Genomic DNA, 13,962 nt, shown 5'->3' with positions numbered 1-13,962 from the left:
CACCAACACCTGATACCTGAAAAAAAGTTCAACAAAGACAAACACGTGGTCTAGGTCGAAATACATGGCATTTATAAATTGTGGTGGGGAAAACATCAGTTTAAACGCGTACAACCACCACCCTGTTATCTTACTCGAACAAAAAACCGGAAAGAAAACATGTGTGTCTGTAGAGTACACATATTTGCTACGTATTAATATTTAACATATACGATTCAAAAGCCTAATCCAGATGGCCTTATAAAGGCTTTGAACTATAATAGCTCACTGTACAGCTTTCAACAATGAACAAAACCCATAACTCATAGTTATCTCGAAATGACAAATAAAAACAATGAAAGCGAAAAATCTAACGGCCTGGTGTATACAAAACAATAAATGAAAAAAAGTATTCAAGCGGATTATTGTTTTTATTTTGTCGACGCAATAATTTCCCCGCAAAATTTTAAAACGATAACACCATAAAATATGGGTAAATTCTGGATTCAGATATTTTTTTGTCGTCTGCTTGACGACAATATTTGTTTCATCAAATTGGAGACAAGAACATTTTAGGGCACCTGAGATCATTTTCCGGTTTTGATGGATTACATGTTATTTTTTAATTGCAGCATTTTGTGGATTGTTTTTCGTCTCGCCTTTTTCTTGTTTCCTGCCCTGCGTAGATAATTTTTTTTACTCCTTCATTGTAATCAATCTGTTGTAGTTTTTTGCCGATTTGAGCAGACAAGAAATCTCAATAAACCTTATTGTATTCTAATATGGTGTACGATTAATCATCAAATGACTCTTAATACTCCGGTTAATTGAAAATAATCTTGATAAATGCGAGATAAGCATGCTTCATTGCCAGAGTACAGTCGTACTATCAATGGTCAACTCTACTTTAGCCTCTTGAAGTCAGATTTGCCACAATAGAGATGACCAGGATATTGACGAACGAACGTACGAAAGCGTAACTTGACGAATCGTACGAAGCGGGAGCGGTAGTTTATACATATTAATGAATTAATCCAACATAAAATTTCCGAAGTGAAAGAAATTGCATGGTTCTGCATGTAGTTTAAAAAGATATTACCTGTTTATTAGCCTACTTAATAATTAAATGTTTGCTACAATAGAAAAAGGTGCACTCGATATGCAAGATTCTGTTTTAAAATTTGAGGTCCTGAAAGTGTTTTGGAGGGGTATAAAAGGGTGAAAGCATATATATCAAAGTTTACCATATTGATATAATTCATTTTTGATTTTAAATCTTGTTTTCTTTTCCGAAATTTATCTATCTTCGTTGGCTTATGCCTCCAGACAAGCAAGATTAGGCTGATTACAAGGAACCCTGATCAAATAAAAGAAATAATTTCCTAAATATTTTGCATGTTTTAGAAAAGGGATGCCACAAATATAAATGTTGAAGTTTAGTACTAGTAGTATATTGATTCTTTTGATAATCAAATTGCAGTTGTATCTTTTATTGTTATTATATTTCCCGCTCATTTTATTAGTTTATTCATTATAATTGCAAATTTATACGAACATAAATGAGTTAACAGACTGCTATTATATAATATACCACATCATAGGAGGTGCATACTGGTGAGGGTCCAATCTTTGAGTACTAAGGGATATAACCCTAGAAAAATTGGACCAGAGCATCCAACCCACGCACACAGATGGACCTAAAAGACGTTTAAACTGGCTGAGTATCACATTATGGCATAAAAAAAAAATATAAAACATCATTTTGAACTGCTATTGCTTCATGTGAAAATCAAAATTTAGGACAAAGCTCTATTTTTTTTTATTAACATTTAATTACCGGAATTTATAAGTTATTTTATACCTATTTTTCTACACTAAATCAATGGGTATATTACTAAAGTAAATCCTTTCACATTTCAAACGTCAGTAAATGACCTATGGACTTGTAAGGCTTATCATTGGGAAGAACCGAAATGCATTGTTTTCTCGCCGAAACTCCTAAGTGAAGACCTGTTACTTTGTGAAAATTTATGGACTGCAATATAATTCCTCCATGTAGGTGTGTAAACGAGAATATTCCCACCCGCCAAATTTCTACATTGGCTAGAGGTATAAGGTAGGGTTGAGATCTCAGAAAACATGTTTAACTTAGCCGCATGATTGCACCTGTCCCAAATTTCTGGACTTTGTTAGTCGTGTATGCATTTTTTAATTGTAGTTCATTTATATGTGTTGGAGCCTAGCATGACGTCCTTTTTCACTGAACTAGTGCATTATTTTAGAGGGGCCAGCTGAGGCCCACCTCCAAATGCGGGATATCTCGCGAAGTTGAAGACATTTGGTGGCCTTCGGCTGTTATCTGCTCTTTGGTCGGGTTGTTGTCTATTAGACATATTCCCCCATTTCCATTCTGAATTTTATTTAGAAATAGTTATTTTAAAGTTCGTTCTTATGTTGTACTGTTATACCACTGTCCCAGGTTAGGGGAGGGATCCCGCTAACATGTGTAACCCCGCCACATTATTTATGTATGTGCCTGTCCCAAGTCAGGAGCCTGTAATACAGTGGTTCTCGTTTGTTATTGTGTTACATATTGGTGTTTCGTTTATTTTTTTTACATAAATAAGGCCGTTAGTTTTTCGTTTGAATTATTTTACATTGTCTTATCGGGGCCTTTTATAGCTGACTGTGCGGTATGGGCTTTGCTCATTGTTGAAGGCCGTACGGTGGCAAATAGTTGTTAATGTTTGTGTCATTTTGGTCTTTTCTGGATAGTTGTCTCATTGGCAATCGTACCACATCTTCTTTTTTATATTTGCTGATTTCATTTTGTAACACCGGTCCAGGATTTTGTCTAATGTTGAAAGGAGAATATGTCAGGAAATCACAATAAGGCTTACTATTTCAAGGGACCATTTTGATTATTTTTTGTATTGTTATTTTTTGCGATAATTTAACAGAATTACAGCCGATTGCATTGAGTGTGTAGGTAAAGGTAGAATCTTTGGTTAGCTGGCTTGTTAGTTAAACAATGAAGTCATTATTATTTAAGGTTTACTACCCTCCTTTCGAAGTAGCCTAGTCCTACAGACAGATAGATTGGTGATCTGTCGGACAAGTCTACTCTTGAGTTTACCTTACCTAATAATGACTTCACAGTTCAGCTAGCAAGCAAGTTAACCATACATACTATCTTTACCTACACACTGTAATATAAGATCGAGACCAGGGTCATTCAACATTTGGACAATTCATAGAAAAACCTCAAGAACCATTCCACCAACGCTTGAATTTGTTTGACTAAATTGCTTCAGATGATTTAATAAAAATGTGAAAAATTAACAGACGGACGGACAACGAACAAACGTACAGACGAAAGACGCCCAGTGGTGACATCGGCTCATGTGCGCTTTAAACAAGCAAACATTTTAAAGGACACTTTTAAATATTTACAACTAACGGACTTATTTTATTTGTACTTGTGATAGAAAAAGTAAAAGACAATTTCTAGGAGTATTGCATTTTTTTGTCCATACAGCGATCAAGCTTTTCTTCTAGCTTCTTAGATCTTTCAATGCTTTCTGAATAATGCATGTACGCCTCCCTTGCCAAATCTGATGTCTTTTTTTTTGGCGGTGGTGGTATAGCCTCCTCTTCTCCATCATTAACATTAACAATAATTGCATTTTGTCTATGGTCAACGTCAGCAAGTTGTACACCTGCCTGTTGTACAACACCTGCCTGTTGTACTGCATCTGCCTGTTGTACTGCATCTGCCTGTTGTACTGCATCTGCCTGTTGTACTGCACCTGCCTGTTGTGCTACACCTGCCTGTTGTAATGCATCTGCCTGTTGTACTACACCTGCCTGTTGTACTGCATCTGCCTGTTGTACTGCACCTGCCTGTGGTGTAGCACCAGCCTGTTGTACAACACCTGCCTGTTGTACTGCATCTGCCTGTTGTACAGGATCTGCCTGTTGTACAGCACCTGCCTATAAAATAAAAATATATGCATTTTAAAAAAAGTTCAAAATTTAACAAAACCAAGCAAAATAAGTTAAATTTTCAAACCTTAATAGCTTAAAAATGAAAAATATAAATTTAACTTACTTGCAAATTACGCTTGTTTGAGATTTTTTTTTGAAATGCCTGACATAAAAATCGGCTTGTATGAACTTGTGTATTGTTCTTGGTTTTCGTTAAATTTTGAAATTTTTGAAAAACTTACTTTTTCAATTTAAAACAAAAACTCGTATGGTACTTGAAAATACTGAAATACGCCTTAGGGAACACACATTTAATTTTTGAAGGGGATAAGAGGATTTCTTTTTAATGATCTATTTATTTTCAAATTGTCGTCCCCGTAAATGCATATAGTTTTAAATTTCTTTCTAATATTCACAAATGTCTACAAATATTAGTATAACTTTGGTGTAAACTTGATAAATACATAGATATGAAAGTTTAAAACATGTTTACTTTGGACATCCATAATCTGTATAGGCAAGTTATCAAAAATATAACGGCGTGTTCGATTTACAATGCAAACGTGTTACGGGCTTGTAATAAAGCATGAACTAGATTTAACAATCTAATTATGAAGACACTGGCGGATCTAGAAATTGTCTTAAGTAGGGACCCACTGACTGCATAAGAGGGGGCCTGCTCCAGTCACGCTTCAGTGATTCCCTATATAAGCAATCATTTTTTTTTTCTTAAAAAGGGGGGGGGCGGGTCCCCTGCCCCCCTTAATCCGCCTATGTACACGGAGCTATATTGATATTTATATTAAATTCCTTTCGACAGAACAGCTTATTTTACAAACCTTCTTGGCTAATTGTCTGTTCACGGCAGGATGATGCTTTTGTGAATATCTGGTGTCATTGTTCTTTATTTCCTCTGCTAGGCCAACCAGCTCCTCATTTCCTCCACAAGCTCCTTCTTTTGTCATTTTTTTAACTTGATCAGACATCCTTCTTTTTAGTTTGCGAAATACCCCTTCTTTGTACAATGTTTGTGCAGCCTCTGGGAGCATTTCGATCCCCTTTTTTACATCTGCTAATACCACTGGCCAATTGCACCGATTTGCACTATATGATTGCAATATTAGAATTTGCTCAGTTATAGATACATCAACATGAGTTCTCGTTTTCTCTGCCATCCTACACGCTTCGTTGGTGAAATGAAAGAGAGAAAACCCGTGGTATACATATACGTGGTATATTTGTATATGTAGATAGATTTTAGGGGTGCGATACAAATGATTTATCATACTGAAAATTTGTTCATATGCAATTTGTGAACATTTTGAGGGGGTATGTTGAGTTTGGGGAGTGCAAGTTGAACACTATTTTTATAATGACATATATTTTGTTATTTCTATTTTACTTGATTTTTAAATTGATGCGATATATCCCATTCAATACTGAAATGGAATGGGCGAATCCAAACTAGTCTCACGTGGTAAAAAATCGTGTGATTTTTTTGTGTCCTTGTGATTAAAAAAGGTACATGTAATTCTAAGATTTATAGCGATGAATCAGCGACAAAGGAGTTTATTTTCTATGATCATAATGTTGTTTATGCATTTGAAAATGCAAACACCACCACCGTTACCATACTTACTGGATGAACAAAACTTTGCATTTTTACTTTTGGTCACCCAATATGATTTTTACCGTAGAAAACTTCGTATGCCTCTTCCATTTTATAACTTCAGCATAAGATCACGAATTCTTGACAATGAAAACCAAGATTTACTGGTTATAAAAGATGTCTATGGTACATTAATTTCTCGTCCGTACGATTTTTGGAGAATTTCTGGTGAAACTGTCCAGTCGTTTGAAGAACTATTTGTGTTAATTTTACCAAGAGTTGGAGGATTGCGAAACCGTCAAAGAAATGTAAACTTGCGAAATCGGCTACTGCTTACGCTTGTATGGCTCAGACAGTACCCCACCTATCCAATTCTTTCTCTAATCTTTGGAATTTGTAATACATTAGTTGGATCAATTGTGAATACAATGTGGCTGATTTTGTGGGAAGCATGTAGCCCATTGATTGTATGGCCTGATGCAAACTCTTGGCAACAAAAAAAAGGAAAATGGTCAGAAATGCCAAATGTGTTAGCTTCTATTGATGGTACATACCATGAAATATTAATTCCTAGCACGGAACCTCAAGAAGAATTTTACAGTGGCCATCGCAAATATCATTGTTTCCATACACAGGTAACTATCATATTTATATATCACGAACGGTCTTACATTTTACTTCCGTAGATCTAACACGCGGACCTATACGAAGACACCCATGTGCAGTGTTATAATCAAATAGCATACCTTCTCTGTTTCTATGTTAATTATATGTACAATTAGGAGAACAAATATAACGCTGAATCTTTGACAAACTGTGGATGTTACCTGTAGAAATCCAAAGTATGTTTTCTTCTCATATTTGAAAGAAATTAAAATATCAAAAAGACATATTTATTATTTACTTCCTTTAAATATAAGGGTGCGCTTTAACTCATTTATTTTCGTTTTGTTTCTTTTTGTTTTTTTATGGTTTTTTTTGGCTTGTTAGTTTCTGTTTTAATACCATTACTATGATTTTTTTTGTAGATTATAATAGACAACGAAAAAAATATATGTTACATTCATGGGGGATTTCTAGGACATGATAATGACGCCTTTGCATATCAACAAATTAAGCCCATTGGGCCTGGATTAGAGCTAGATTTTCAAACAATTGTTTCATCCTTGCCGACAGAATATACCCAAATAATATTCCGCTAGTGACTCCTTATAAGTCAGTTGAAATCTTGAGACAACCACAGCAGGAACGCCGAAGGAGAAGGAAATTCAATTGCATGCATAGGAAACGTAGGGTGTACGTCGAACATGTCATTAAAGAGTTGAAGACATTTAAGGTGATTGGATCTCTTTACAGGCATCCTAGATGGGAAATGGCCTCTATAGTAGAGCTATGTGCTGCGTTGTCAAAACGGAGAGCTGATAATATTGGTGAAAATTACCCAAATTGAATTATTGTAAGAAAATAAAATATGTTGATTAAGTTTTCATTTTCTCTATCAAGTAATGGATGTGGTATGAGTGCCAATTAGATAACTCTCGATCCAAGTCCATACAATTAGTAAATAGTAAACCATTATGTGTCAAAGTACGGCCTTCAACACGGATCCTTGGCTATAATGTATTTTTTTGTCCTAAGCTTGGTGAGATAAAAAACAATCAAGATTCATATTTTTTTTTGAAATAATAATGTTGTTCCAAGCACGAATAGTGAACTCAGAAATTTTAACAGAGTTCACGTTGGTAGCCTTATTAGTTCAGCGTAACATACGAAGTAGTGATAGGTAATTTGTAAAAACATGGAAAATCTGATATTTAAATCAATAAGAATTACTCAAAAAAAAAAAATCAATAATAGAATAACAACAAAAAAAAAGGGGTGGGGGTTCTACCTTACAAACGCTATTGGTCATTTTGATATATATATATTAGTATTTGCATTTATCTTATAAGTTATATCTTGCAAGTAAGACTTGTTTGAAATCTGATGACCAGTTTAACACTAAATAGATTGCTTCGTCAGAGGTTGACAGGTATGATAAAAGACTACCATTTGATTTTAAAGGGGGGGGGGGGGGGGGGGCTAGGATGAAATTTGAAATAGGCAGGACATGAGTGTGGGGTAAAAATAAGGCGGTTACAATGATCGACAATTCATGTAAAAAAAGTCAGGACAATCTTATATAGAAAGGCAGGACCGAATAGAGTGAAAAATAAAAAGGACAGAGATTACACTAAATAAAATGCAGGACATTATTTTTCATACTAGCCTTTCAACCCCCCTCCTTCTTTTAAAAAAAAATCATTTTTGAACGGGTTAAAAAACCGATACATTTTTTTGTATATATAAACTGATCGACGAGATTACATATAAAACTTGAATACCCAATTAAAAAGAAATATAAAGAAACGATCCCACAGCATCACATTTACATATTGTTTCAGAGCATCTAAATTATGCATTCATATCTGTATGAGTATAGTAAAAGTTGTCGGTGTACTCGAATACTCCTGTGCGTGATGTACATTTCATTATGCGTTCAACAACTATATGATATCGTAACATACTAACACTTTTATACGTCTTTTATCGATAAATCATATAAACCATTTAAAATTGGTATATTTAATGCATTTCTCTCTATTATCGTGATTGCATCCGAATATAATTCAAACGTATTAACCATAACATAGCTACACCTTTTTGGTTTAAAGTACGTTTGTAAACATACAATTACCGCTCCTAATACGTTCGTTCGTCGAGATAGGTTCGTTCGTCAATATCCTGGTCATCTCTAATAAGCATTGTAAATAGTTATCAAAGGTACCAGGATTATAAACCACCATACAATAACAAATAGTTACATTTATAGAAAAGAGAAAGAAAAACAAATGACTGCATATATTTTTCAATTTGGGATTTCAGTCGCATATCATGTTTAGAAAGAAAGGGTGTGCATCTATTAAGGGAAATGATTAAGTATTTTCAGTTAACTATCAAAAATAGTTCTAATATGACGTGCTTCATTCGCTTTGTGAAAAAAAAAAAAAAAAAACATGCTCTAAATCCAATAAATTAGATTGCACATGCGTATATTGACTACTGCAGAATAATCAATTTTATCTAATTAGCATGCATTTAATGTATTTGATCAAACTTAAAAAAAAAAATTCCAACCTCTTAAATGATGTACATGTTGTTACTTATTCATTTATTATGACTGTAAAGTGTTGCAATTCGAAATTGACATATTTGACATACAAATGTAGATACGACAATTGTTCATGGTGGCTGTTCAAAACGCCTCCTCTTAAAAATCACATAGTAGCCAAAAGTTTACTGTTGTTTACAAATAAAAAAGTGAGGTTTATCACAAACGCTCTACACTTATACAAAACGGACATAGAAATTTAAGAAATAATTCCTTCATGTCATGCTTTATGCTCATTTTAACATGGATAGGCATTATATTTGTCGATATTTTACACTGAGCGTTAGCGAGGTGTAAAATGTGGTCAAATATAATGCCTGCCCATGATAAAATGGGCATAGAGTATGACATGAAGGAATTATTTCGATTCTAATAGAACAAATACAGTATTTTTATAGGTCGAAGCGTACGAAAATACCGTAAAAATATATTTGTATATTCCGGAGGCATACTAAATGTTTTACGGAGGGGACCAACCTATGCTCATTAGAACACGGCTTTGTTTACAAAGCGTAAGAAGGACGTCATATTAGAATACGTAATTGTCCTAATAAGAATCGAAATAATTGATGCAAGCTATACTTTATTTTAGTTTTAACATGGGTAGGTATTATTTTCGTGTTATTTTAGCCCTCACTATCGCTCGGTCAAAATAGTCACGAATATTATGCCTACCCATGTTAAAACTACAATAAAGTATAATATTTTGCATCAATTATTTCTTAAATATATATTTAATTAATGGGTATTGGGCAAATTAGATACTCTAGAATATATTTTCTAATGGAACAATATGGAATTTTAGTTTATAAAAATTGACAGATATCTTAAAACTTGAGAAGATAGTTTTATTGAAACAAAGTGTATTTTAAATGCTCTTCGCTGTTGCTGAAAATTATTTAAAACGACCATAATCCATAATTCCAGACACGACGTCGCATAGCTTATTGAACATAACAGTAATAGGACTATTAACTCAGTAATTTAATCTTTGACGGAGGCGTTATCGCTTAAAAAGAAAAAATGAACCAGGAGTAAGCCATCAAAATTGACCGTAAAAACAAAATAAAAATATATAAATTTATTAGGACAAGTTCGATAATTAAATTATTCTTGAAGAAAAATGCAACCAGCCGTATTCTTTCTGCCAAACCAGTATTTAAATGTTAAAAACGGAAATGTATTGAATGTTGTTTTTTTTTTGTTATAGGTTATTGGTGTTATTGTCTACATGATTACATCAGATTCTCTATTTCGTATTGTGTAATCTTATAGTTAATATTCATACTTGGTATCATCTCTATTGTTTTAGAACTAACAGAACATTTTCAATTATCGCTTTCAGCACTGACCGATTTTCTCCATAATTTTGTTATTGTTCGTTTTTTCCAGGGACATGCCCATACCAGATGATTTGGATATCAAGTAACAGATATTGATGAGGTAACAGCTTTTTATATTAATCTACCATACAATTATGACCATGCTAAACCTCATGGCAAATTTATTAGTAACTGACAAAATAAATTAACCGTTTTATTTCTAAATGATTCATGTATCACCCCCGGTTCCCCCAACAAAAACAAACAAACATAAGAAAGAGACAAATAAACCAGTGTTAACTGGCTAGTGATTCCACATACAAGTACTCATTAAATGAACATATATATTAACTTATATCTTCATTTATATGGAAATTCTAGTGTATTATGATTCATGATTTATCTGTCATTATCATCACATATTATTTTAACAAATTGGATGATATAAATCAGTTTAGTAAACTATAATGTAAATAAAGGCAACAGCAGTATACCACTGTTCGAAATTCATAAATCGATTGAGATAAAACAAATCCGGGTAACAAACTAAAACTGAGAAAAAGACAACGGAATATAAGCATGTAACCAACAACAACAAAGACCCAAAGCAAAACGAAGTAAACTTGATATAATACATTAGCCTTTAAAAATGATTATAAATAAACATGTAAACAGCAATCCTATTGGACAGGCTATATATTCTTTGAAAGAGGCTTTGTTTTCAAAGTGTAATAGTGACTATTTTTAAATCAGATTCAAATGTGTATTGTAATTTTCCGAGAAAAAGTATATTCAAAACATTCATCTGAAATCACTCTTTAGTTTCCTACATGTAGGTAGTGTTTTACGAACTGATGCATGTATTTTGTTCTTTCGATCATTGTGTAATAAGTCTGACATTAACACTTGCTTATTGTTCAAGACTGTAAGCTGGCCTTTAGATGTATCTTGTCTTGCATGGTGTCTTATTTGAAACGATGAACCACAATTAACAATTCTCATTGTGTTTATCAAAAGACTGTCAACACTCAACCAACATCACCTCGCTAAGTTAACGAAAAATCATAAGAATTGATAAAATTTATAAAACTGTACATATACATTTAGACTTAATTGGAAGACTTTTAAGACGTATAAAAATACATTGGAAAATAATATTTAAAGATCATTTAGTACTATAGGAAATGCATACTAGACTCAAGCTGACAGCCACTTTAAGCAGCTGCATGTGGCGCTTTGAGCAATTATTTTGATTTAAGTGATTATCAACTATGTAGGAATAACCAAATTATTTTGAACCATTACTTAAAACAATCTTCGGTAGGGTTTTCTTAAAAGGTCGTAAAAATAACGCAAATGTACATTACTGTGGTAACTTTCCCATAAAATATGCTGAATTTATCTTGCCGTTGGACTTGTTTTAGCTTTTATTTGTTTTTAAATCTTGACCAATCAAACTTTGACCAGTCTGAGATGATTGATACGTAATAAACATTGGATCTCCCCAAAAATCAGTTGTTGTGTAACAACCTGAGTGAAATGGTTTTAGTGCTTTCGTCACTACAAATAGTTATCGACATCATAACGATCGATTGCTGCGATATTTTAAACAACTTAAAATACCCAAATGGGACAAATTAAACAAAGGACGATAGAAACATTGGAAAATATGCATAATCTGAGCGTCATATGATACAAAACGTGGTTCGGTCAACAACTTGTGATATTAACCCTTAAAACATCACGTTATCAGATAGAGAATGTCTGTCCTAGACTGTCTCATATTTAGATGTAACAAATACAGACATATCATTAATGTAACTGCAAAGAAGTTATAAGATAAATAAGAATATGTGATATGAGCGCCAAATGATACAATTCTCCATCCATGTCACAATGTTTAAAAAGTTTTAATAAAAACAATTATAGGTCAATGTCAGACGGCGTTCAACACAGAGCCTTGGCTTATACCAAACAGTAAGCTATAAGGGCCCTCCAAATGACGAGTGTATAAAAACCTATTGGAACAGAAAAACCGACGGTATAATCTATAGAAAAAACAAAAATGAAAACATTTTTGAAACACACGAACAAACGAAAACCACTGAACAACAGGAGTCGGTTTCACAAAAAAAACTTACGACTAAGATAAATCTTAAGTATACTAAATTGTTCATGACTAGCGATCAATCTTAAAAGTAAGGTTTTTTTTTGTGAAACCGAATCCTGGCTTTAAAAAAAAGTCATATGCGACTACTGACAAAAAAACAACAAAAACCCCGTTGATATGCAAAGTAGACATGCCAACGTACGCCATAAAAGAAGACAATCATAGAAGGAGCTGGTGAAGATTTGATTTAACTGACATGATCTGACTCAGTAATGAATTTGACTGCCGCGATGCTTATAGGAGTTGCCATCTTAGAGAAGTAATGATTTAATACCAGACGCGGATTTAGGGTAGGGAATCACTGAAACGCCCCCCTTTTATGAGAATTTCTGGATCCGCCACTTAATACTGCTGAGGGATGGACACAGTTGTAGATCTAACATTGTCGGGCGAAATAAAATTTAGACGAAGAATATATAATTGACGAATGTTATTTTTGACTGATTTGAGAATTGCTGATTTGACTCAACGGAACCTTACATAAAGCAATCTTATAACTTATTTTGCACGAAGATTTGTCGCAATTCAATTCTTTAACCAAAAAAAAAAATGTAATTCAATCTGCGAGCATTTAAATGCCAAGAGCAAACAGCAATTACATTCCAGTTATTTAATTCTCCGTAAAATTAACTGTTTGACTGCCAGCAAATTTTGTCACTTGCTGGTTATAGGAGAAACCACAAAAAGTCATATCCTGATACACATGATAATGTGCCAATAACAAGTTACAAACTATAACGACACCGGATGTAGTGACAATAGACCGTTCGATACAATTAAATTAATTGCATTTAGTGGTTTCCGAATGTACTGTAGGGTCAATGAAGTTTTATTGCGTATATCTTGTCTTAAGTTTTCATGAGCAGAAACTAAAAAAAAAAAGAAGGGAAAACAAATTTCTTTCTGTTGATTATTTTATCACGATATATTTTTTGTAGAGGTAAAACATGTGTCTCTTTATATTTTTGCATCTTTATTTTGACATTTTAAAACAGGTTAAAGCACCCACGACATAAAAATCTATTAATTCTAATCTGCACGCGAATTCTTTCCTCTTCCGAACACAGTATCATTAGGGTGACTAAAGTTGTCAAAAAAGGACAGAGCTACAGTTACAGCTGCAGTAAGACATGATAGACAACATTTACTCTGGGCATTGTAAAACGTCGTGTCTTAATTAATGTGCTTTTTATAATGTTGCTTGAATCCATTATGGGCGTTTAATCAGACTGTAACACTTTAAAGTCAGTGCAGATCGGAACCAACAAGTAAAGAAATGATTTTTAAAGGGATTAAAAGATATAAAAAAAAACAAGAATATGTCCAAAGTACACGGATGCCTTACTCGCACTATCCTTTTCCATGTTCCATGGACCGTGAAATTGGGTAATAATCTGATTTGGCATTAAAATAAGAAAGATTATACTATAGGGAACATATTGTCCTAAGTTTCAAGTTGATTGGACTTCAATTTCATCAAAAACTACCTTGACCAAAAACTTTAACCTGAAACTCCCACTTTCATTTTCTATGTTTAGTGGACCGTGAAATTGGGATCAAAAGTCTAATTTGGCTTTAAATTAGAAAAACCATATCATAAGCAACAAGTGTACTAAGTTTCAAGTTGATTGCACTTCAGCTTCATCAAAAACTACCTTGACCAAAACTTTAACCTGAAACTCCC

General features: G+C 33.5%; 1 protein-coding gene across 2 annotated transcripts in view; it reads left to right on the top strand.

Moving 5' to 3' along the window:
• Positions 1–13,962, top strand: part of LOC143062340 (FMRFamide receptor-like) — a 65,378-nt gene that overhangs the window by 36,103 nt on the left and 15,313 nt on the right. For both annotated transcript variants that reach the window (XM_076234054.1, XM_076234053.1), the window contains one exon: positions 10,179–10,229. The gene's annotated coding sequence lies outside the window, so the exon portion shown is untranslated. The remainder of the gene's footprint in view (positions 1–10,178; positions 10,230–13,962) is intronic.

This window comes from Mytilus galloprovincialis, chromosome 2, assembly GCF_965363235.1.
Source record: "Mytilus galloprovincialis chromosome 2, xbMytGall1.hap1.1, whole genome shotgun sequence".
In the NCBI taxonomy this organism is placed as follows: Eukaryota; Metazoa; Mollusca; class Bivalvia; order Mytilida; family Mytilidae; genus Mytilus; species Mytilus galloprovincialis.
Note: the sequence above shows the minus strand (reverse complement) of the source record. Positions and strands in the feature narration are given on the sequence as shown.